General features: G+C 42.0%; 1 protein-coding gene across 3 annotated transcripts in view; it reads right to left on the bottom strand.

Annotated features, from left to right (window-relative positions):
• The window catches only part of RPH3A (rabphilin 3A), a 330,865-nt gene that overhangs the window by 168,797 nt on the left and 139,195 nt on the right, over nucleotides 1-22,873 (bottom strand). The window contains exon 2 of one of the 3 annotated variants that reach the window (XM_054443937.2): nucleotides 21,971-22,069. The exons of the other annotated variants lie outside the window; for them this stretch is intronic. The gene's annotated coding sequence lies outside the window, so the exon portion shown is untranslated. The remainder of the gene's footprint in view (nucleotides 1-21,970; nucleotides 22,070-22,873) is intronic. 3 annotated transcript variants of the gene reach the window in all.

Genomic DNA, 22,873 nt, shown 5'->3' with positions numbered 1-22,873 from the left:
TCAAAGAGCTGTGTAGAGGCCACAGATGTAAATTCCTTAGTACAGTGGTTGGCACTTAATAAACATTCAATAGATTAATGTAGTAATAATATTATTGTTACCAGAGCCACCTAAAGCTGCATGACCTTTTACACTCTTCTATTCTTTGCTAGAAATTATGAAACCACATGAGGAAAAGGTAGAAGGAAAGGAAAAGTCATCCAGATCCTTCTTTGCATCTGCCATGCCCACTCTGTGCTGGGTTCTTGTTTGCACATCCGCTTGTCTTTAATCCCACTTGGCAGCCTCAGAGAAGTGCTGCTTCTATTTTCCTTTAAGAAAGAATTTCCTTCCATTGCAAGGAGAACCTTCAGGATCTGCTGCAGCATTTGAACCAAGACACCATCTTTTCAGGTAGCCCCAGTCAATGACTGGGCATGGCAGGTGTACTAAGGCCTCGTCACTTCTGACCAATTCGAGGCTTCTTCATTGGGCTGTCTTTTGATGGGAGCTCCCTGTTGGGTGGGCCAACACTTCAAGCCTGCATCACGAGCTGAAGGCTTCCCCTGCACACTCCTGCTTCAACTCCTTTATCTTTCACAGGCATTAACCTCCAGTAAGCCTCTTGCACCCCTAACTGTGTGTCTGCTTCCGAGAAGGCCTAACACACCTCATAACCAACTCTTAATGCTGTATGTGTGTGTGATGCTGGTGTATGTGTGTGCAGATATGTGCATGCCAGTATGGGTGTATATGCACAGGAATGTGTGTGGGTGTTTGTGCAGGTGTGTGAAAGTATGTGTTCAGTTGTGTGTATATGCAGATATGTGTGTGTGGGTGTGTGTGCAAATCTGTGCAGGTGTGTTTGGAGCGTGTTTCCTTGTCTGTAGCACAGGCTCATGCTTGAAACTTGCAGAGCATGAGGTTCTTATCTCAAACATGAGATACATGAGTGCCAGGGGAGGTGTCCCAGAGCCTAGCATGGTGCCCAGCTCATTGCAGGAGCAGTTTGATGCATATTTGTGAAATGAATGACTAAACTGATAACTGTAATGCAATATTCAAATCAGACAGTGGTCTGCATCTTACAGAAGAGAAAAACATTCCCAAAGTCCAATTTCCTTTTGATCCTCTTAATGACAGCAATAGGCAACATCTACTGAGGGTTTTGATGGTTACAGTTACACACTCTAGATCCACCTTCAAGGAAGAGCAAACTACGTCAACTGCAGAGCCACCTTACCCAAAGCCACACACCTCCCAGGGTGGCCCATTCTCAATGAATGCTGAGTATACAGGCCTGACCATCTTGAACCAACTCAGGACACCTCTCGAGAGCCATTCTAGCTCCAGGGCTCTGTGGGGTCAGCTGAAGAAATGACTGGACCCCCATTGCAGCTCAATGTTTCCCACTACCTTATTCTGCTCCCTTCCTCTCCTTCCCACTAGGGTGGATCCCAAGAGCTCTCTTTATTAAACATCTTGCACGTTCATCTCCCCACAAAGCCATTTCTTGGGGAACCCAGCATGCGTTAATGAGGGTGCCCAGAGCATTCACGTGTATGGACTCATCAAATTCTCACTACTACCCCAGAAAGTAGGAATTATTAATCCCATGTTACAGATAAGAAATATGAGGCCCAAAAGATCACATGGCTAGCAAATGAAGAGTGGGGATGCCAGCCCAAGTGTGTTGGACTTCAAAGCCTGAGATTCTAAATCTTCGGAAATGAGTGTTTTCATCCTCCACCTCCAAACTAAGTCTGTAAAGTGAGTCCAGCTCTCAGAAGTAGCCAAGGTAACAGAGAGTGGCCTGACATCCCAGAACCCAGCTTTTCCCTTGGGCATCACTCTGAGGAGCCTCCACGGGATCCACCACGAACCAAGGACACCAGTCAGAGAACACTGAAGTTCATGCCACCAGAAACGCTTGTTTGCGATTAGATCGTCAGAAAGGTCATTTTGAAGGGAGTCATTGCTGAGCTGATAATGAGCTTAAAAGGATGTTTAATCAAACATAGTTATCTGATCGAAGCTGGAACTTGAGAAATGAGCCCGAGACTTCCCAGCCCACTGAAAGCCTGTCAAAAGAATCAAGAAAACACACAAATTATGTAGCTTCTTTATGGATTTTTTGGGGAGGCGGGGCATCTCACTGGGCAACGGAAAGGGAGAGAAAAATGTACAAGGACTGAACCAATTTGATTGAAATATTTGCTGTCTTTGGGACCAAAAAAGAAAAACAAAACACCTGTCTCCATAATTAAATGTCATTTTTGTAGACGATTTAATTAGAAAGTCGTCAAGGGAGAAATCCCCCAAATGGCTTTGACATAATACTAGCATCTGAAACTGCTAAATTAGAAGTGAGAGGAAGGACGAGATGGCACAAACTGCACAGGCCAGGAAAAACGCAGGAGGCTGTTAAGGGCCTCTTCGACAGAGCAGATTGGAATAAAGGAAATTAAGAAAACTTCTTCTGATTTGCCATTTGTTACAAAGTCTCCCAAAGGCATTCACAGGTGATTGAGCTTTTAGAAGACAGGCATTTCCTCTAAATTTAATAGAAATCGAGAGCTGGACATTTATTGAGGCTCAAAAGCTGCATAATAGGTCATATATTTTGTGGACTGGCATTTATTAGCATGCATTGAAGGATGTATACAATGATTGTCACTTTTGGACTGCCTAACATACCACATATTGAATCTTCACAAAAACAGAATGGAAACTTATACATGTATTCACTGACTTATTCTTCTCTCTCTCTTTCTCTTTCCTCTCTCTCTTTCTCCCACTCTCTCTCTTTTTCTGATACACACACACACACACACCATAAAATGAAATGAACTATAGAACTTAGAACTTCCCACCTCTCATACTGTAAAACACTTCATTCTCCTCCTATCCACAATATTTAGCATCTCAAAACACAGCCAACTCTAACACAGAGCTCCTAGAGAGGATCCCTCTGGAACACAGCTCAGCTATTTTCTTATAGGAAATTGCAGAGAATTTCATAGCAATGCAGTGTCCCTCTTTCTGTTCAGCCAGTCACCAGGGAGGCTGTAGCAGCCTACAAGAGCTGGTAAATTGCAGAGATCTGAGCCCCCAGTGTGCCCTATAAGCCAGCCCTGGAACAATGGCCAGGGCTGGCCTCATTTCCTGGGATGTCCTTTGCTCTCTGGCATCAGAAGCCCTTTCAATGGCTCTTGTTTCCTTCTTCAGTAGCATGGGGATGGAAATGGCCAGACAGTCTGCTTCCAATGACGTTGGTTAACTGACCACAGTGTGAAGGTCTCGGCCAGGTATTTTCACGGGTTGTAGATGAGAAAGTTAAAACCCCATGTCACCACTTGGGGGTCTCCAAAAGCAGGCACTGAAATGGAGTTTGGGGTGCAAAATGTTTCCTAGGGATCAACACTTATAAAAGGAACAAGGAGGAAGCAGGATTGGGCGGAGAGAGATGCTAGAGGCGCTGGCCTTGCACAGCCTCGGCCAATCCCATGAGAAGCTCTGGAGCAAATACAGTCCCTGGAAGTTTTCCAGCATTGGGCTGACATTGCCAAGCCTTTATATCATACCCCTACCTGGCTCAGATGCAGACACTGACTTCCCAGAGACAGGCATGACCTTGGGCAAGGTGGCTTTCTGCAGCTGAGGCTACCCCTGATGGGGCTAACAGCTGGAGACCATCAGTTGGCTGCACTCCCTGCAGCTGGACAGCAAGTCTGATGGTGCATCTCCGTGTTGACCTCAACCAGTGCATTGGTCTGCTCAGGCTGCAGGATCACCCTACCACAGACCGGGTGGCTTATGCAACAGAAATGCATTGTCTCACAATCGGAAGCTAGAAGTCCAAGATCAAGGTGTCGGCCAGGTTGCTTCCTTCTGAGAGCTGTAAGGGAAGGATCTGTTCCATCTGGTGGTTGCCAGAAATCATTGGCATTCCTTGGTTTCTGCTGTATCACCCCAATCTCTGCCTTCATGTTCCCATGGTGTTCTCTGTGTGTGTGTGTGTGTGTGTGTGTGTTTACATGTCCAATTTTCCCCCTTTTTATAAGGACACCAGTCATATTGGATTAGGGGCCCATCATACTCCAGCTATAACCTCATTGGAATGAATTATATCTGCAACACTATTTCCAAATAAGGTCACACTCTGAGGTATTAGGGGTTAGGACTTGAGCCTATGAATTTGGCGGGGTTGGGGGAATAATTCAACATATAACACACAGAAAGGCTAAATAACATGCCCATGTCCATGCAGGATGTGAGTAGCAGAATCACAATGGAAAGCAAGGCCCTTTGGCTTTTCAGCCAGTGGTATGGGTAAAACTGCAGCTAACTGGATTACAAGTTATGTATCAAGCTTAGCAGTTCACTGTCCTCCACTCTATTAAAGCAACTAGTCAATACTTATGACTTTAGTGGATTCCTCTTGTTACCCAGTGTAATGGCTATGTGACATAGTTGAATTTCTACCCTGTCCTAACTCTGCTTAAAAAAAACTCTGCGATAAAAAAAAAAATTCCCTTTATATGCCGAGTGCAGCAGCTCATGCCTGTAATCCCAGCACTTTGGGAAGCCAAGGCAGGTGGATTGCTTGAGCCCAGGAGTTCAAGACCAGCCTGTGCAACATGGTGAAACCCCGTCTCTACAAAAAAAAAATGCAAAAATTAGCCAGGCTTGATGACACACATACCTGCAGGCTCAGCTAGGGGACTGAGATAGGAGGATTTCAGTCTCCTAGCTAGGTCTACAGGTGTGTGTCACCAAATAGGAGGCAACCTGAACCTGGAAGGTCAAGGCTGCAGTAAGCCATGATTGTGTCACCACACTCCAGCCTGGGTGACAGAGTAAAACCCTGTCTCAAAAAAAAAAAAAAAAAGTTCCTTTTGTAATCAGACCAACTAAGACTGGTTAGAGCCAAAATTGCTGACCAAATGACTTCAAAAATATCTCAGGCTCCATTATCATCTCATTTCCACGCTAAGTGACACTCCCGCTAGCACCATGACAGTTGACAATCACTATGAAAATGACCAGAAGAAGCCATAAAAAGACAAAAAGGAAGGCAGCACTCTGGTTCTGGGAAGTTCCCTGCCCATTTCCAGAAAAGACATGAATATTCCTCTTTTCCTCCCCTTGCTTCTAGTGTCCCAAACCTTCATTAGAGAAATGGTATATTTTAACCCCCTCACCCCTCACCTGTTAAGAAGTTGGTTTGTGAGCCATGCTCCTGCTTCTCAATTCCATAGCCATCCAATAAAGTCACCACTGCTTGACACGCTCTTTCAGTTTTGTGTATTTGCTTTGTTTGGTGTATGACACCAAACGAGGAAAGACCCCATCGGGGGACTGGCTTTGTCAGTAACACTCTGCCACCTCCAAGGTGGGTGGTAAATTCTTTTAAGGTTAAATACTGGGAACAGTCTAATACTTAATAACCACCTAGAAGGCATCGAGTCCTAAGTCTTTATGGTTCTGAGAACATTTTGGTTTCCTATTGAAAGCTATGACAGCCAGAAAAATGCTTATATAAACACACACAAAACATTTCTGCATGCAAGTTCAGGGCGTTCATTTGATGCCTGTCCATGATTATAAGGGTTATGGTCCTCGTGCCAAAGGATGAATTGGAAAAAAAAAAATAGAAGCTTAAAAGGCATTTCAAGATGCTATGAAAACATGAAAGAGAAATTAAAGTTGGGATCTGCCAACTTTGCCCCACAAATTTGGGGCAGGGTCTTCCACAAGTCTAGTGGCTTGAGAACACAAAAGGAAACTGGTGATAAATTGCCATGCTTCCATGATTTGCCACTTTCCCACCTTTTGTTCCCAGCATAGAAGGAAAATTGTGTACCTAGAATAGACTAAAAATCCACACACAGCACCCACCCTTGAAAGGATCTTACTTGCATTTGAACATAAACCCACATCAAGCTTTCCCCCTTGAACATGAGTATGAAGGAGAAAACTGGTGCCTTTCTGGAGTAATTTGGTTTTCCTCTTCTTCAATAGGTCTACTTTACATATTCACGGGTTTTTATATATTGGACTATTGGGCTGAGGTCTGACTTCAAGACAAACTATTGTAGGGGAAGAAATCGTCATCCCAGGAGAAAAGTTAGTGGTTTCTAAATCAGTGAAGACATTCTTTGGTTGTGAACAAAAGAACCCTGCTCAAACTGGCTTAAGTGAAATGGACACTGTGTGGTTTCATTTAAGTTACTAATGTGGTCTTCAGGCAAGGTTTAACCCAGGAACACAAACTATATAATCAAGATTCTTTTCTTTCTAATCCCTAGACTGACTTCACTACTTGATTTTATTCTTTGACTCCATGCAATGTTTCCAGTATTTTCAGGGTTCTATCCCTCCAAGTTTCAGTTTAAACTTAAGTTTCTTTCCATAGGAAAGAAACACCTATCATTTTCTCAGTAGTTTCAGCAAAAGTCTCATGGTAGTTAGTGGTCATGTTAGAAAATGCCTATATACGTGTGTGTGTGTGTGTGTGTGTGTGTGTGTGTGTGTATTTTTTTTTTTTTTTTTTGAGACAGAGTCTTGCTCTGTCACCCAGGCTGGAGGGCAGTGACTCAATCTCAGCTCACTGCAGCTTCCACCTCCCAGGTTCCAGCAATTCTCCTGCCTCAGCCTCCCAGGTAGGTGAGAGTACAGGCATGTGCCACCTGTAATCCCAGCCCATGGGATTGATAAAACACAACACCTCTTCAATATGTCTCTTTGACACTAAAATTGTCTAATTTGATACTAGGGTCTAAAATTCCGCTCAGGGAGCCAAGAGTGAAGATAATGGGTGAACACTGATTTCTTTCTAGATTTGTCACCTTACCTGAGAAAGCCTCAGTTCCCATTTCTTTTTTATTTTATTTATTTATTTGTTTGTTTGTTTATTTATTGGAGATGGAGTCTGTCTCTGTCGCCCCGGCTGCAGTGCAGTGGCGCAATCTCAGCTCACTGCAACCTCTGCCTCCCGGGTGCAAGTGATTCTCCTGCCTCAGCCTCCCAAGTAGCTGGGATTACAGGCATGCACCACCACGCCCAGCTAATTTTTGTGTTTTTAGTAGAGACAGGGTTTCACCATGTTGGCCAGTCTGGTCTCGAACTCCTGACCTCAGGTGATCCGCCTGCCTCGGCCTCCCAAAGTGCTAGGATTACAGGCGTGAGCTACCGCACCCAGCCAGAAAAATGCCTTTATATTTTAGAGATGCAAACTAAAATACTTTGAGATAAAATGGCAAATATCTGGGTTTGCTTTAAGAAATCTTAGGAATAAGAGAAACAAAGGGGAAAAATGAAGTAAGTATGGCCAAACTTTCATAATTATTGAATCTGGGTGATGAGTATTTGGGGGTTACCTGTAGTATTATTTCTGCTTTTTGTTGGTTTACAAATTTTCATAATAAAGGTATATTTCAAGAATCATTAGAGAGGGATGAATACAGTGTTCACTATTTGGGTGCTGGGTACACTCAAAGCCCAGACTTCACCACCAGATAATATATGCATGTAAGAAACCGCACCTTCATGCCTGTAATCCCAGCACTTTGGGAGGCTGAGGCGGACAGATCACCTGAGGTCAGGAGTTCAAGACCAGCCTGGCCAACATGGCAAAACCCTGTCTCTACTAAAAATACAAAAATTAGCCAGGTGTGGTGGCACACACCTGTAATCCCAGGTACTCAGGAGCCCGAGGCAGGAGAACCACTTGAACCAGGGAGGTGGAGGTTGCAGTGAGCCAAGACTATGCCACTGCATTTCAACCTGGAAAACAGAGTAAGACTCCATCCTCCCCTCCCCAGCGCCCCTCCCAAAAAAAAAGGCTGGGCGCAGTGGCTCACGCCTGTAATCCCAGCACTTTGGGAGGCCAAGGCGGGTGGATCACGAGGTCAGGAGATCGAGACCATCCTGGCTAACACGGTGAAACCCCGTCTCTACTAAATACACAAAAAATTAGCAGGGTGTGGTGGCGGGTGCCTGTAGTCCCAGCTACTTGTGAGGCTGAGGCAGGAGAATGGCGTGAACCCAGGAGGCAGAGTTTGCAGTGAGCCGAGATCATGCCACTGCACTCCAGCCTGGGCAACAGAGCGAGACTCCATCTCAAAAAAAAAAAACAACAACAACAACAAAAACTACACTCGTCTTCCCTAAATATATCAAAATTTTAAAATAATTTTAAAGTCATCACATTGCAGGTAGCTCCAATTTGATCACAGGTCTATCCCTGAACCAATCACTGTGGCCAGAAGAACACAAACCTCTGATTGGTCACACTAAATTTGATTCCCACTCCTGAGTAGAGGACAGAGCTGATGTCACCTGAAGCACCCCCAAGCAGCTAATCAAGGAGATGTTACTAGAGCAAAGATGAAAAGATGCAAGGAGCAAAACAACTGGTGTCTACCACAATTCACACTGTCTCAACCAAAAATGGCTCTGGCTCCAAGAAAGCTGATGGGGGCCTTTTTCACACTTGGCATCACAAACACTCCTTTCCTTTCTCCCCTCTTCCCCTCTTCTCCACCACTCTCAAGAAGTCAGGGAAGTGGTTCAATGAGGTTGTGGGGAAAGTGCCCCCTCAAAAGCAGAAGATGCATGTATTCATTAAAACGTTTTTTTTTTCTTTTTTCTGAGACAAAGTCTTGCTCTGTCACCTAGGCTGGAGTGCAGTGGTGTGATCTCAACTCACTGCAACCTCCGCCTGTCAGGTTCAAGCAAGTCTCCTGCCTCAGCCTCCCAAGTAACTGGGATTACAGGCGTATGCCATCATGCCCGGCTAATTTTTGTATTTTTAGTAGAGATGGGGTTTCACCATGTTGGCCAGGCTGGTCTCAAACTCCTGACCTCAGGTGATCTTCCCACCTTGGCCTCCCAAAGTGCTGGGATTACAGGCATGAGCCAATTTTTTTTTTTTTTTTTTTTTTTAGACAGAGTCTTGCTCTGTCACCAGGCTGAAGTGCAGTGGCACAATCTCGGCTCACTGCAACCTCCACCTCCCAGGTTCAGACAATTCTCCTGCCTCAGCCTCCCTAGTAGCTGGGACTACAGGCGCGTGTCACCACGCCTGGCTAATTTTTGTATTTTTAGTAGAGACAGGGTTTCACCATATTGGCCAGGCTGCTCTTGAACTCCTGAGCTCAAGTGATCCACCCAGCTCAGCCTCCCAAAGTGCTGGGATTACAGGCATGAGCCACCGTGCCCAGCCTCATCAAAACATATGTATTGTTTACTTGCTATGTGCCAGGCACTGTGCTAGGCACTGAGAACACATTGATGAACAACAATAACCTGGTTGGTGACTATAAACCTATAAACAAGCATTTTATATCGCTGAGCCTCTTTCCCCATCTGTAAAGCAGGAACAGCAATATATATACAGTTGACTCTTGAACAACACAGGTTTGAATTGTGCAGGTTCATTTATACATGACTTTTTATCAATAAATATATTGGAAAAATTTTTTGAGGATCTGCAACCATTTGAATAAACTTGAAGATAAACTGCTGAAAAATATTTAAAAATATTGGCCAGCCACAGTGGCTCATGCCTGTAAGTCCAGCACTTTCGGAGGTTGGGGCAGGAAGATTGCTCGAGTCTAGAAGTTCAAAACCAGCCTGGGCAACATAGTGAGACCCTGTCTTTACCAAACAAAAAAAAAATTATTTTTAATTAGCCAGGCATGCTGTCATGTGCCTGTGGTCCCAGCTCCTCAGGAGGCTGAGGCAGGAGGATCACTTGAGCCCAGGAGGTTGAGGCTTCAGTGAGCCATGATCACACCACTGCACAGCCTGGATGACAGAGCTGGATAGATCCTGTCTGCAAAAAAAAAAAAATCAAAAAAATTTAAGAAAAAGTTAAGTATGTCATAAATGCATAAAATATACAGATACTTGAGTATTTTATCATTTGTTACCATAAAATATACACAAATCTGTTATACAAATCTAGAACTTACTAAAACTTCTGCACACAAATACTTACAATGTATACATGGCAAAACTGGCAGTTGAGATATGTAAAGATGCAATATTAAACCATAACTGCATAACATTAACTGTCGTCCATACTGTACTACTGTAATAATTTTGTAGCCACCTTCTATTGCTATTTCAGTGAGCTCAAGTATTGAGAGTATCCACCTAAAATGCCATGTGACAATAATCATCTCCAAGTGAACAGTATATCTCTCCAGTAAATTGCGTATCATAGTAAAAAGTGATCTCTAGCGGTTCTTGTGGATTTTTCATCATGTTCGGTGCAATACCATAAACCTTGAATAACTCCATGGGACCCATACAAAATGCCATTAGTGATGTTGGAAGTGCTCCCCAAAAGCAGAGAAAGGTCATGGCATTACAAGAAAAAGTCGAGTTGCAGGATATGTATCTTAGATTTTGGTCTGCAGCTGCAGTTGCCCACCATTTCAGACAGATGATTCATCTTGTAAACAGACAATGTAAACTTACAGTATAGATCAATACAGTATAGTACTAGAAATGTATTTTCTCTTCCTTATGGTTTTCTTAATTACATTTTCTTTTCTCTAGCTTACTTTATTGTAAGACTACGGTATATAATACATATCACATACAAAATATGTGTCAGCTGACTATGTTATCGGTAAGGCTTCCAGTCAACAGTAGGCTATTAGTAGTTAAGTTTTGGGGGAACCAAAAGTTACATACACATTTTTGACTGTACAGGGGGAGGGAGTTGTCAGTTCCCCTAATCCCCACACTGCTCAAGGGCCAACTGTATATACATACCAACGTCATCAGACAAGATCAGAGAAATGAGATAGATGAACAATTTTGGCAAATTGTAAAGTTATTATTTTTCCTCTGTCTCCCCCTTTTCCCTACTGATCCTCATAGTTCTTCTCTTGGTGTCTAATAAGTGTGTCTCCTTGACACTGATAACAGTTAAGGTTCAATTTAGCAGCATATTAACAGGACCAAAATAATACTCAAACAAGATAGAGCTTATTTTACATCTTGTATAAAATGAGTCCAGAGGTAGAGAGTACCAGGCTGCTATGGCAGCCCCACAAAGCCACCAGCAACCCAGGCTGTTTCTAGCCTTCTTCTCTGCCAACTTTAACATGTGGCTTTCATCGTCAAGATTGCTTCATGGTGACAACATAGCTGCTGCAGCCCCAACCACAACATCTACAATTCAGGAAGGAAGAACTGAAGAAAAGGAAATGGCCAAAGGGTTCCTATCTCCCATTTGGCCCAGCCTCCCTTAAAGAAATTTCCTGGAAGCACCAACAATACTTCTACTTACATTTCACTGGCCACTCATGTCCACAAGTGAAGTTGGAAAATACAATTTTCAGCTGGGTGTATTGATGCCCACCAACAACATAGGAGTCTATTACTGATGAAGAAGTAGACTGAATATGGAGTTTAGGCAATAGTAGAGTATTCTACAACATTCCTTAGAATGTACAGATACCAGAAATCATATTTTTTACATTATTAAACCACCTAATTATAAAGCCTTTTCACAACCAGAATTCTTTACTCCTGAATAAGAATTTGTATTTGGCCCATGCCCATTTAGTCTCATGCCTACCTACAGAACCTGATCAGGACACCATCTCTGAAGAGCTATGCATTCTTTTCCAAAAGAAACGATTCCAATAACTGATTCTCACGTGATCTCTGAGGCATGGTGGGAGGTAGGAGAGCTAGCCATAAAAATCCAAGCCTAATGAACAAAAGCTCTCCCAATCAACCTTCAATCCATTTCCAGGGCAAAGAGTCTTCTCCTCTGTAAATGAGGAGGAGTAGGGATGGAAAATTTCTCTGCCTCTTTCAGCGTGACATTCTATACACCTTTATAAAGTCCATTCATCAAATTACCATAGGTGCAGACAGATTTATCTCAAAAGAGTTTGGGGAAAGGGAGATTCACTCCTACTTTTAAAATGCATTCCGATTCTACTTAATAAGAGGTTTTTTTTCCTTTTATTAATGGAACTTGGAAATGCATGAAAATTGGAGACATAAACTTCTGTATAACAAGTATTAAAAGCTCCACTTTCCAGCTGCCTTATCATTTTCTTTTCATTGGGTCATATGTAACTTGGGATTACAACATCTAATGTGGCCGTATCTCAAATGCAATTACCATTGCTATGGTGAGTTTCAGTAAGTATGCACTACTGAGATTAGCAGCTCTTGCCAATGAGTTGAAATATCTAAGGAAGGTAGATCACCACCAGAGAAAAAAATCCATTATCTAATCTTACTGCTTTATAATACTGTAGGCTACTTTAATTTTTTTATAAAGGGATATTATTTTGCTTATAATTGTTAGCCCAACAAATTTAAAATATTTAACTATAACAAGTACATTAATGTTTTCTAATAGATTCCTTGGAGTCTGATATATTCACAATCTGGCCCTCCATCTGTTTGCTTCCCTGAAATATTGCTATCCTGAGTAAATGCTGTTGTATATTTTTCTGCTGATCAATTTAAAGTTTAACATTCTTCTTTTTCCAAGGCTCAGATCCTTTCAAATCATTTTTTGTGACCTAAGCTAGGCATATTTGGAGATTCACCAACTCCTTCAGGTCACTGAAATTCCAGGAAGGGCAATGGAGGAGTAATTTTCATGGTGGCTAATGTCAAGAGTAGATGTCTAGTTCATATCCACACCCCTGGAGGAGCTTATCCTACTATTGAGAGCTTTGTTTTTAGCTGAAATTTATTGAACACTTGCCACGTGCCAGAAACTATGCTAGGTAGCTTACATGCATCATTTCGTTTAACCCTCTCAATAATACTAAAGTGTGGATACCATTATTATAACTATTTGTCAGATGGATGAGAAACCAAAGTTTAAAGAGGCTAAGTCATTTGGTCAAGTCATAATTAGTAAATGGAGGAGCAAAGGTTTAAATCCAGGTCTTTCTGACTCCATAACCCAAGCTCTACACACTGTGATAGACTAAACTATTGCCCCAATTCTTCATCCTTTCCTGTAACCATGCCCTTTGCCATGTAATTTTGAGTTCCTCCCACAAAAGACCAAGTATACTTCCCTACCTCTTGACTTCAGGCTCAACCATGTGCTCTGACTTGCTCAATGTGATACCTGCATGTGTGACACAAGCATAGGATTGGAATATGCTTGCACAGTTGGGCTTGCCTTCTTTAGATTTTGCCAGTACCAAGAAAAGAGCATGCCTTGTGTGGCCTACTAGTCCCAGGAAGAGGATAAGAGACAAATGGAAGAGAATCACTCCAGTCAACCTGCAAACTTATGAGCAAGAACCAAACATTTGTTGCTTGTCACTGAGATTTAGAGGTTGTTTGTTACACAGCAATAGCTAACTGATACAAACACCATAATTTACTGTCTCCTGGTTATCATAAATCTTCATTAAAACTGGAAGGAAAATCTTGTTCTTTTAATTTAGCATGAGCTACCAATATTTACAGAACAAAGAAACAATATGGCCACCAACATGTGGAAAACATCATCTGCCTGGCACAATCTGATAGCCTAAGATGTATTGGCTGGCCCCCATGTCATCCATCACTATGTTCAGATGCCTAGCTTGATTACCTCACATGAAAACTTTCAGTCTGACATTGAACTTTGCAGGATTCAATCAGTTCCTCCTGAAATCTCCAAAGACACACATACACATGCATGGATGCATGAGCACACGTGCGTGTGCACATACCACACACACACAAGGGTCTCACTGCCAATCATGGAGAGGAGACAGTTGTCAATCTCAAACTTCAATCTGCTTCTCTGCAATAACAAAGAGATTCAGAAAACAACCTGAGTGCAGAATGAGCCTGAAATATGTTGTGGGGACAGAAATTCTGACTTGTCTTTTTCTTCAGATTATTTTGGTGCAATGGGGAGAAGGAAGAAAAGAAAAAAGCTATAAGCTCAAAGTTAAATTGACTCAGAAAAGAAAGCAGGTGATACATGAGGAGGAAGACAAATGAATAAAGATAGAAAAACAAGGTGGTGGTGAGATTCAGCATACACAAAGTTCTGCAGCAGTATCTAACATGGCTTCTACCAGTATGACAAGATGGGCAATCCCTTAATCAAACATAAGAACACAGATTGGTCAACTTCTCCCATCTTCTCTGTTATAACCTCTTACCCCATAGTCAAAATGTATCAGTCAACTGCCCTAATTTATTGCATGCCATTCTTGTATGCAGATCAACCTATCCCAAAGAGGCTGTTAGTCATTTATTCATTCCACAAACCTTTATTGAATGTCTGCTACATGCTGGAGCTATGACGATAAGCAAGATAGATATGGTCCCTGCCCTCATGGAGGGTTCAATCTACTGGGGAAGACCATTAGACAAGCTCTTACATACAGCACAATGCACGCTATTATTGGGGAATAAATGGTGCTCTCAAAATGTCATTTGGGAACAGCCTTCAAGTAATGACCATGGGGAATTGTGCATAAATACCCCGGCTCCTTCACCTCTCAGATGGGATAACTGAGGTATGCGTTCTACATTGACTCAGAGTTTCCTTGCAGGATTAATCTCTGGTGGATGGTTTGATAATGGGTCCTTTATTGAATGCCTTCTCATTACTGTTTGACTTCCCCATTTCTCTACCTGTGTCAGATCCCAAGATATATATTTAGGAAATAATCATAGGAAACATTGGAGGATATAGAGCAAGGTTTCTTAACCTCAGCACTATTGGCATTTGAAGATGATAATTTTTTGTTTTAGGGGAATGCCCTGTGTATTGTAGGATATTTAGCAGCTTTCTTCTACCCGCCAGATGCCAGTAGCACCCCTCCATTTGTGACAACGAAAAACGACATTGCCAAATGACCCCTGGGAGGTGAAAACCACTGGACAGAGCATTACAAATTTAATACCATCTCCAAAATGAAGCCTTACCAACATTAAGATGGAATCATAAATTCTGTGAGAAGAAAGAAACCAAAGAGCTTTAGAAGATTCTTATTTCAAGGACAGCAAACACATGGCACAGATCTGAATATCAGCTGGCTTGTGCCCATAGCAAACATCACCAATCAATTCCTGCTCTCTTTCCTTCTAAGCCTGAAGAGGCTGCTATCTTCCTCTATGCAGGGCTACAGGCAGCCATTACCAATGGATTGAAGTTGGAATGAGAGAATCACATGTTGCTCTCTTTGCCACCCCTGCATTGAATTACAATGTTAGAGAAGAGTCTCCACCTTCTTTCTGCCCCAACATGGCCAGTAGATACAATCTACTCCCCTCAGCAATGCGCAGTGGCAATAGTTCTCAGCTGAAGGAAGGGGTGGGCCCACACTACCCTATGGAACGGTCAGAATCCTCCTGGGGAGAAAGAGTGCGTATGCATGTGCAATAAAACACTCCCCGCCACAAGTAATTTTGACAGCTCTGATTTGCACCCCACCCCCACCCCCATTCCCCATTTGGGAATCATTGTTATAGACTTTAGACATAATTCCTTGGGAAGAAAATTCTTCTTTCTTTCTCTACATTTGTCCTTTAAGAAAATATGAAAATGTTACTTACTCATGGAGCCCTTGATGTATTCCATTTGCTTTCATAATCCAAATATGGATTTAAATATGTTTTTAACTTAATGCAACCTGAGTCATAATGGTTTGGTTTGAATAGGTCAACATATAATGCTGGCTAATTGAAGGCAGATCTTTCTCAAGCCCTGGGCTAGAATAAATTTATTTCTCAAGTCATTCCTTCCTTGGGAAAGCTAAGAACTGCACTAGCCAGCACAGTTAGTAGGAAAAATAAATTCCCCCTTCCCCTTAACTGTGTGGATAGCAGAGGGGAAAGGGTTCAATTTGATAGTGAGAATCTAAGCTGGTGCTGAATTATGTAGAACGAACGTTGCCTGGAGAAGAGAAAAAAATCCATGCTTCAAAGCAGGGTCAAAATGCTTTCTAAATGGGTAGCAGTACTACATGCCTATTAAAGTGACTATCAACAACAACACAATGACAAGACTTAGCAAGGACATGAAGCAACTAGAACCTTCATCCATTGCTGGGGGAAATACAAATGGTACACCCACCATGGAAAACAGTTTGGCAATTTGTGATAAAGTTAAACATATGTTTACCATGCAAACCTGCAATCCTATTCATTGGTATTACCCAAAAAAAATGAAAACCTATATTCACACAAAACCAGTACACAAATGTTTGTAACTGCTTTATTTACAGTTGCCCCAAACTGGAAACTACCAAAATGTTCCTCCACCAGAGAATGAATAAACAAACCACAATGGAATACTATTGATCAATAAAAAGGAATGAGCTACTAATATGCACAACAACATTGATGTATCTCAAATGCATTATGCGAAATGAAAGAAGCCAGATTCAAAGGGATATATTACATATATATTATATATAACACAGAAAATACATATAATTAAAAGTAATAGCAAAAACCGCAATTACTTTTGCACCAACCTAATATACATTACAGTATTTCACGTGTATGACATTCTGGAAAAGGCAAAACTATAGGAATGAAGAACAGATCAATGGTTGCCAGAGGCTGAGGGTGAGAGAATGGGCAGCATGAGAGAATTTGGGATGGGGGTGGTGGTTCTGTATCTTGATTGAGGTAGTGGTTACGTCACTATGCATTTGTCAAAACTCATAGAACTGTGTACTGTAAAGAGTGAATTTTACTATCTATAAATTTAGAAACAAATAAAAACTAAACAAATTAAGATTAGCCCTTCAATTGATTATACCATCCACAAATCTAAAATATCTTAAAATACTTCTGTGAGCCTCATCTGGAAAATGGGGCTACGTTACAGGCCGTTACAAGGATTAAATGGGACGAAGAACACAAAGTGCCTTCCAACATAGTAAGTCCACAGCGATTGATGTTTACTATTATTCATTTAATCAACTCTTACTCCAGGCAAAGCTCCAAGAATTAGAGTTACTTGCTTGTCTTCTCCACTAGGCTATAGACTTCTACAGGACAGGGAATATGCCCAATGTGTACCTGTGCTCACCAGAGTGTCCAGTGCCATGCTTAGCACAGGAAAAAATAATAAATTTTCATCAAATTGAACTGTTATGGGCAGAGACTGCCAATTGTCCCCCAACATCTTTCCTCCCCTGTTCAATAATAATCCAAAGTTTTAGCTGGAAACACGGCTGCCTAGCCAGAGACTACATTTCCCAGCCTCCACTGCAGCTAGGTGTGGGCATGTGACTTGGTGTGGCCAATGAGATACGGGTGAAAGTGAGATGTGCCCTTCCAACTTGTGCCTTTAACAGAATGTTTGTGTTGCTGGCTAGAGAGCCAGAACTAGAGCCAATTTCTTGAACCCAGAGACAGAAGCAATACGTGAAGATAGCAGAGGCATCCATCCTCCTGTATCTAGAGCCTATTACATGAGAAAGAAATGAATTTATATCTTTCTGAATGCCACTGTTAAAGCAGGCAAACCAGGACTCTAACTCATACAAATGGATGCTCACTGCACATACTGCTCTGCTCCTTCTTTCAGTCATTCAACAATATTTAGTGAGTACCCCATTGTCAGAGGCATTCAAACCAGAGTGACTCCATCTTGTGTAGAGGCTGGGTAACATAAGGCTGAGACCTACTGGGCTGCATTCCCAGGAGGTTAGGCATTCTAAGTCACAAGATGAGATAGGAGGTCAACACAAGATACAGGTCACAAAGACCTTGCTGATAAAATTGCATGCGGTAAAGAAGGTGGCCAAAACCTACCAAAACCAAGATGGCAACAAAAGTAACCTCTGGTCATCCTCACTGCTCATTATACACTAATTATAATGTATTAGCATGCTAAGAGACACTCCTACCAGTGCCATAACAGTTTACAAATGCCATGGCAATATCAGGAAATTATCCTATACAGTTTAAAAATGGGAGGAATCCTCAGTTCTGAGAATTGCTGACCCCTTTCCTGGAAAACGCATGAATAATCCACCCTTTGTTTAGCATATAATCAAGAAATAACCATAAAAATGAGGAACCAGCAGCCCTCAGGACTATTCTTTTATTCCATTACTTTCTTAGTAAACTTGCTTTCACTTTACTGTATGGGCTTACTCTGAATTCTTTCTTGGGAAAGATCCAAGAACCCTCTCTTGGGGTCCGGATTGGGACCCCTTTCTGGTAACACCATGACAGCTGCTCTGGAATGCCAAGGGGTATATGACTGGTCCCTGCCCACTGTGAGCTCACCGTGTAGTTGGGAAGAGAAAAATCTACAGCCAAGAAAAGTTTAATCATTACATACAAATTAAAGTCTTGACATAATGCAAATAATGTCCTAAGACCTTCATTGATTCAACTATTATTTGGTTACCTTCTAATGCTAGGCACCATTGTAGATGTTAGGAATATTATAAGGAAGAAAACGGTGAGAGTCCCAGCTCTTATGGTGCTTACATTTGAGTGGAGAGGGGTAGAGGAAATGGCAATACATAAATAAGCAAACAAATCAATAAGAAGTTATCAAGCAGCAGTAAGTACCTTGAGGAAAATAGAACAACGTGATAGGACAGAGAGAGGGTCTGGGGGTTATATGGAGTGGTTTCAGGGAGGGCTCCTCAAGGAAGTGGCATTTCAGTAGAGAGCTAATGATGAGAAGGAGCTAGGCAAGTGAACACCTGGAGAAAGGGTGCTCTAGGTAGAGGGAAGAGCTGGTTCAAAGGTACTAAGGCAGGAGCAAACCTCATATGCTTGAAATTCAGAAAGAAGATTCATGTGGTAAAAGCATATGGAGAGATGGAAAAATGATGTTAATATAAATATTCATTAAATAGTACAAACACTAAGAATTATAAGGAGAAATTGGTGTAGATTAGATATATCAGAGAAGGCTTCCTGGAGGAGGTGGAACTTAAATTGGATGGAGATGCAGGAAAAGGATTTGGATCAGCAGAGAAGAAAAGGGAAGTAATTTTAGAAAAAGAGAAAGAAATGTGAGCAAAGTATAGAAGCAAAAATAGACTGGCTATACTTTAAATGAATATGTGGATTGTTGATATGCAGCATGCATTCCATTACTAGCCTTTCCTTGTGGCAGACATTGCTAATCAACCGTAGCACTTTTCCTGCAGAGCCTGAGTGTGGCCTTAAATCCTCAACCATCACTCCATCGATTCCAATCAATCCAAGTGCCCTATGAGACAAAACCTATGAGTCCGCCCTGAATTAATTTAAAGGCTCTCTTTACTGCCCAGGAAAGATGGAAAGAGAAAATCCTATACTTGAAAATAACATAATTGGGCTTTTATACTTTCTCACAAGCAACTCAATCAAATGCCTCTTATTCAGCAATATGCAAATAATATAGCTATCCCCCTTCAGCCCTGCACAACCCAGAGACCTAGACCCAAAACGCAAATAAGGCTTTGCCCCTTCTGTTCTCCCACAGGCACACTAACGCTGATGACTGTGCAAGCTGATTCTGTTTGATTAGAGCGAAGCCTGGCTCAAGCACGCACCCTGAGTCCTTCATAGTAACCTGTATGTCTTCTGACATCTTCCTGTGTGCGTCAGCTCCTCACCTCATGAATCACATCCTAAACCATTTTCTTTGACATTTAAAGCCCTGCCTCAAGATGCACTGCTGTGACTATATGATCCAACTTCCAGATACAGGCACCCTCCTAAAGCATGGCTGTTCCCAGGGGTCTGCAATATCTAGGAGGCTGCTCGTGCCCTGTCCATCCTTCTGAACCCCACGGGATAGACACACTGGGACAGAATCTTAATGACATTTTCTGAGCACTTATTAGAGACCAGAACCTGTGCCACACACTTCGTGTACCAACCACCCATAGGACTCATGTTATCCCATGAGGGGGGACCCTCTTATTACACCCATTTTACAGGTGGGGAAAGTGAGGCACACCGTGAGATTAGGCAACTTGGCCACGGTCGCCTAATAAATGTCAGAATCTGAACCCACGTCTCAGCCACTGAAGCCAGCTGCCTTGTCTCATGAATTCAATTCTCTCATTTCTCATCCAAGCCTCCTTCCCCTCCTGTAACAATAGCTAATTCAAAACAAAGAATAAAACTGATTTTAGCTCAGACCTCACTTACGCCATCCCTTGAGTCCTTTCAAATTGGGTGCCTCTCCCCTTTAATTTATTCACGGAACAAATATTTATTGAACATCCACCATATGCCAGACACTGCCAGCTGGTGGGACTCTTTTCTGACTTTGTACCAAGAAATTATCTTACTCTGGCAAAAGCATGAGTCTCAAAACAGCCACACAGCTCCATTGTTTATTGTTAGGCTGCTTTTTTTTTCCTGCAAATCTTGTGTAATCTCTCTCAATACAAATATTTTCCAAAAATATGGACTGAAACAAGCTTGGCTTGATGGTCGGGGAAAAGACTGTAAAAAAGAAATGTGCTCTCTTTTCTACACACTATTGATTTTACTACAAATCCTTTCAGCTACTTGGTTTTTGAAAATAACATTGAACTAGAGGGACACAGATCAACATGAATGAGTCTCGACCTTGATGTTGAGTGAAAAAAGCTAGTTGCAGAAGGATAAGTATACTTTACCATTTAAATAAAGGAATGTACAAGACAATACAATAGGCTATATACAGTAGGTTATATATATACAAATACATGTCAGGCATGGTGGCTCATGCCTATAATCCCAGCACTTTGAGAGACCAAGGCATGAGGATCCCTTGAGCCCAGGAGTTCGAGACCAGCCTGGGCAACATGGTGAGACCCTTTCTCTACAAAAAAATAAGAAGAAGAAGAAGAAGAAGAAAAAGTGAGCTGGGTGTGGTGGCGCCCAGTCCCAGCTACTCAGGAGGCTGAGATGGGAGGATCACATGAGCCCAGGAGTTTGAGGCTGCAGTGAACCATGATCACACCACTGCACTCCAGTCTGGGCAACAGAGTGAGACCCTGTCTCAAAAACAAAACAAAACAAACAAACAAACAAACAAAATACATACACACATACATACATACACACACACACACAAGTAGGGGACAAATAAGCACCAAATTCAGAATGCAGGCTACCTCTGGTAGGGGCATAAAGGACACGTGATTGGGGACAGGGCTGTGATTGCTTCAGTAGTATCTTAGTTCTTAAACTGGATGGTGAGTACATGGGTGTTCATTATGTTATTCTTTACACCTTTTTGTATGTCTGAATATTTTGTATATTTAAAATAACAATTTAAAAATAAACATCTGGATAATTTATGTGGTTTCTATTAGATTGAAACATAAGAAATTGCCAACGTTGGACCATTTTTTGACCTACAAAGGGACAGTTTTCTATGTTCATAACAGAATCTAGATCTACAACACATCAATTCATCCAAATCAACCTTTCTAATAAATCTTACTTATGAATAATGAAGAATAGAAAATGTTGGTCTGGGTGGATTGCGTGCATGCCTGCGTGCGTGCATGCGTGTGTGTGTGTGTGTGTGTTTTCTTTAACTCCAATTAAATACAGCATTCAGATGACAGAACCAAAATTAACCTAAGAACTAAAATGTAGAGGCCGGGCACGGTGGCTCACCTCTGCAATCCCAGTACTTTGGGAGGCCGAGGAGGGCGGATCACCTGAGGTCAGGAGTTCGAGATCAGCCTGACCAACACGGAGAAACCCCGTTTCTACTAAAAATACAAAATTAGCCAGGTGTGGAGGTGCATGCCTGTAATCCCAGCTACTTGGGAGGCTGAGGCAGGAGAATTGCTTGAACCCGGGAGGCAGAGGTTGTGGTGAGCTGAGATCGCACCATTGCACTCCAGCCTGGGCAACAAGAACAAAACTCTGTCTCAAAAAAAAAAAAAAAAAAAAAAAAAATTGTACAAAGAACAAGGAACGAGGAAAGAGAGATTGCAGCAAAAAGTGGACAGATGCGGCATTCTCCCCAGCAAGCAGTATGGGTTATCACCCCTCCTACCTGCACTGGATAACAGAGCCCGCCCAATGAGATGTCCAGAAGAGCAGTCATTTGTCGTTGGTTAACAACTAGAAGTCCAGTGAGGCAAATTCGTGGCCACTGCAACCACAAGGAAAGGAAAGCTTTATTAGAAGTATAAAACACACCACTCATTTCTGAAGTGCTTGAGTAAATTCCATTAGCTTATACCCCTCAAAAAACATCTATGCCAAGTAATGCAACACACTGCAAGAACAGAGGAAGAATGAGAAAATTATATTGCATTGCTGTCATTTCAACTTTTTCTCAATTCTTTTCAACTGAGAGTCGTCCCCAAAGAGATGTGCTCTTTTTTTTTCTTCTCAAGGCTTTAAGGAAGAAACAAATAAACTTCTAGCAGAAAGGAGGAGGGAGGCCCAGGATTGCAGCACAAATGATCAAAGTGAACAAACTACGCTTATATAGGGCAGTTTGGGTATGCACAAGAAACACTCCGGGAGCTTATTAGAAATGCAAATTCCTGCCCCTGCCCCAGTTCTGACTCAACAGGTCCAGGAATGAGCCTAAGAACTGTAAGTATTTAATAAGCACCTTGAGTGATTCAGATGCATGGTGTGTACAGACCTCATCAAGAAAGAAATGTTGTGATAGGAGGATCCAGCTACTCTAAAATTGATCTGAATTCTCCCAAACGCTGTTCTTGATCAAAGAAAGAATAGTTGTTGCTGCCTGCTTGGAGTTCTTCTGAACTTGAGATAACATTCTAAGCTAATTTATTGCATCTCTGAAGTGCCTACTGAATTGTTTCATTCACTTATTCATTCAACAAATATTTAGTAAGCACCTACTATGTGCTAGGTGCTGTGTTACATAAAAGACTCATGTTCAAGATAAAAGGAAAGGAGAAAGGCAAAAAGAAAGGGT

The sequence above is a fragment of the Pongo pygmaeus genome, chromosome 10 (genome assembly GCF_028885625.2).
Source record: "Pongo pygmaeus isolate AG05252 chromosome 10, NHGRI_mPonPyg2-v2.0_pri, whole genome shotgun sequence".
Classification (NCBI taxonomy): Eukaryota; Metazoa; Chordata; class Mammalia; order Primates; family Hominidae; genus Pongo; species Pongo pygmaeus.
This window is presented reverse-complemented; position numbering and strand designations above follow the sequence as displayed.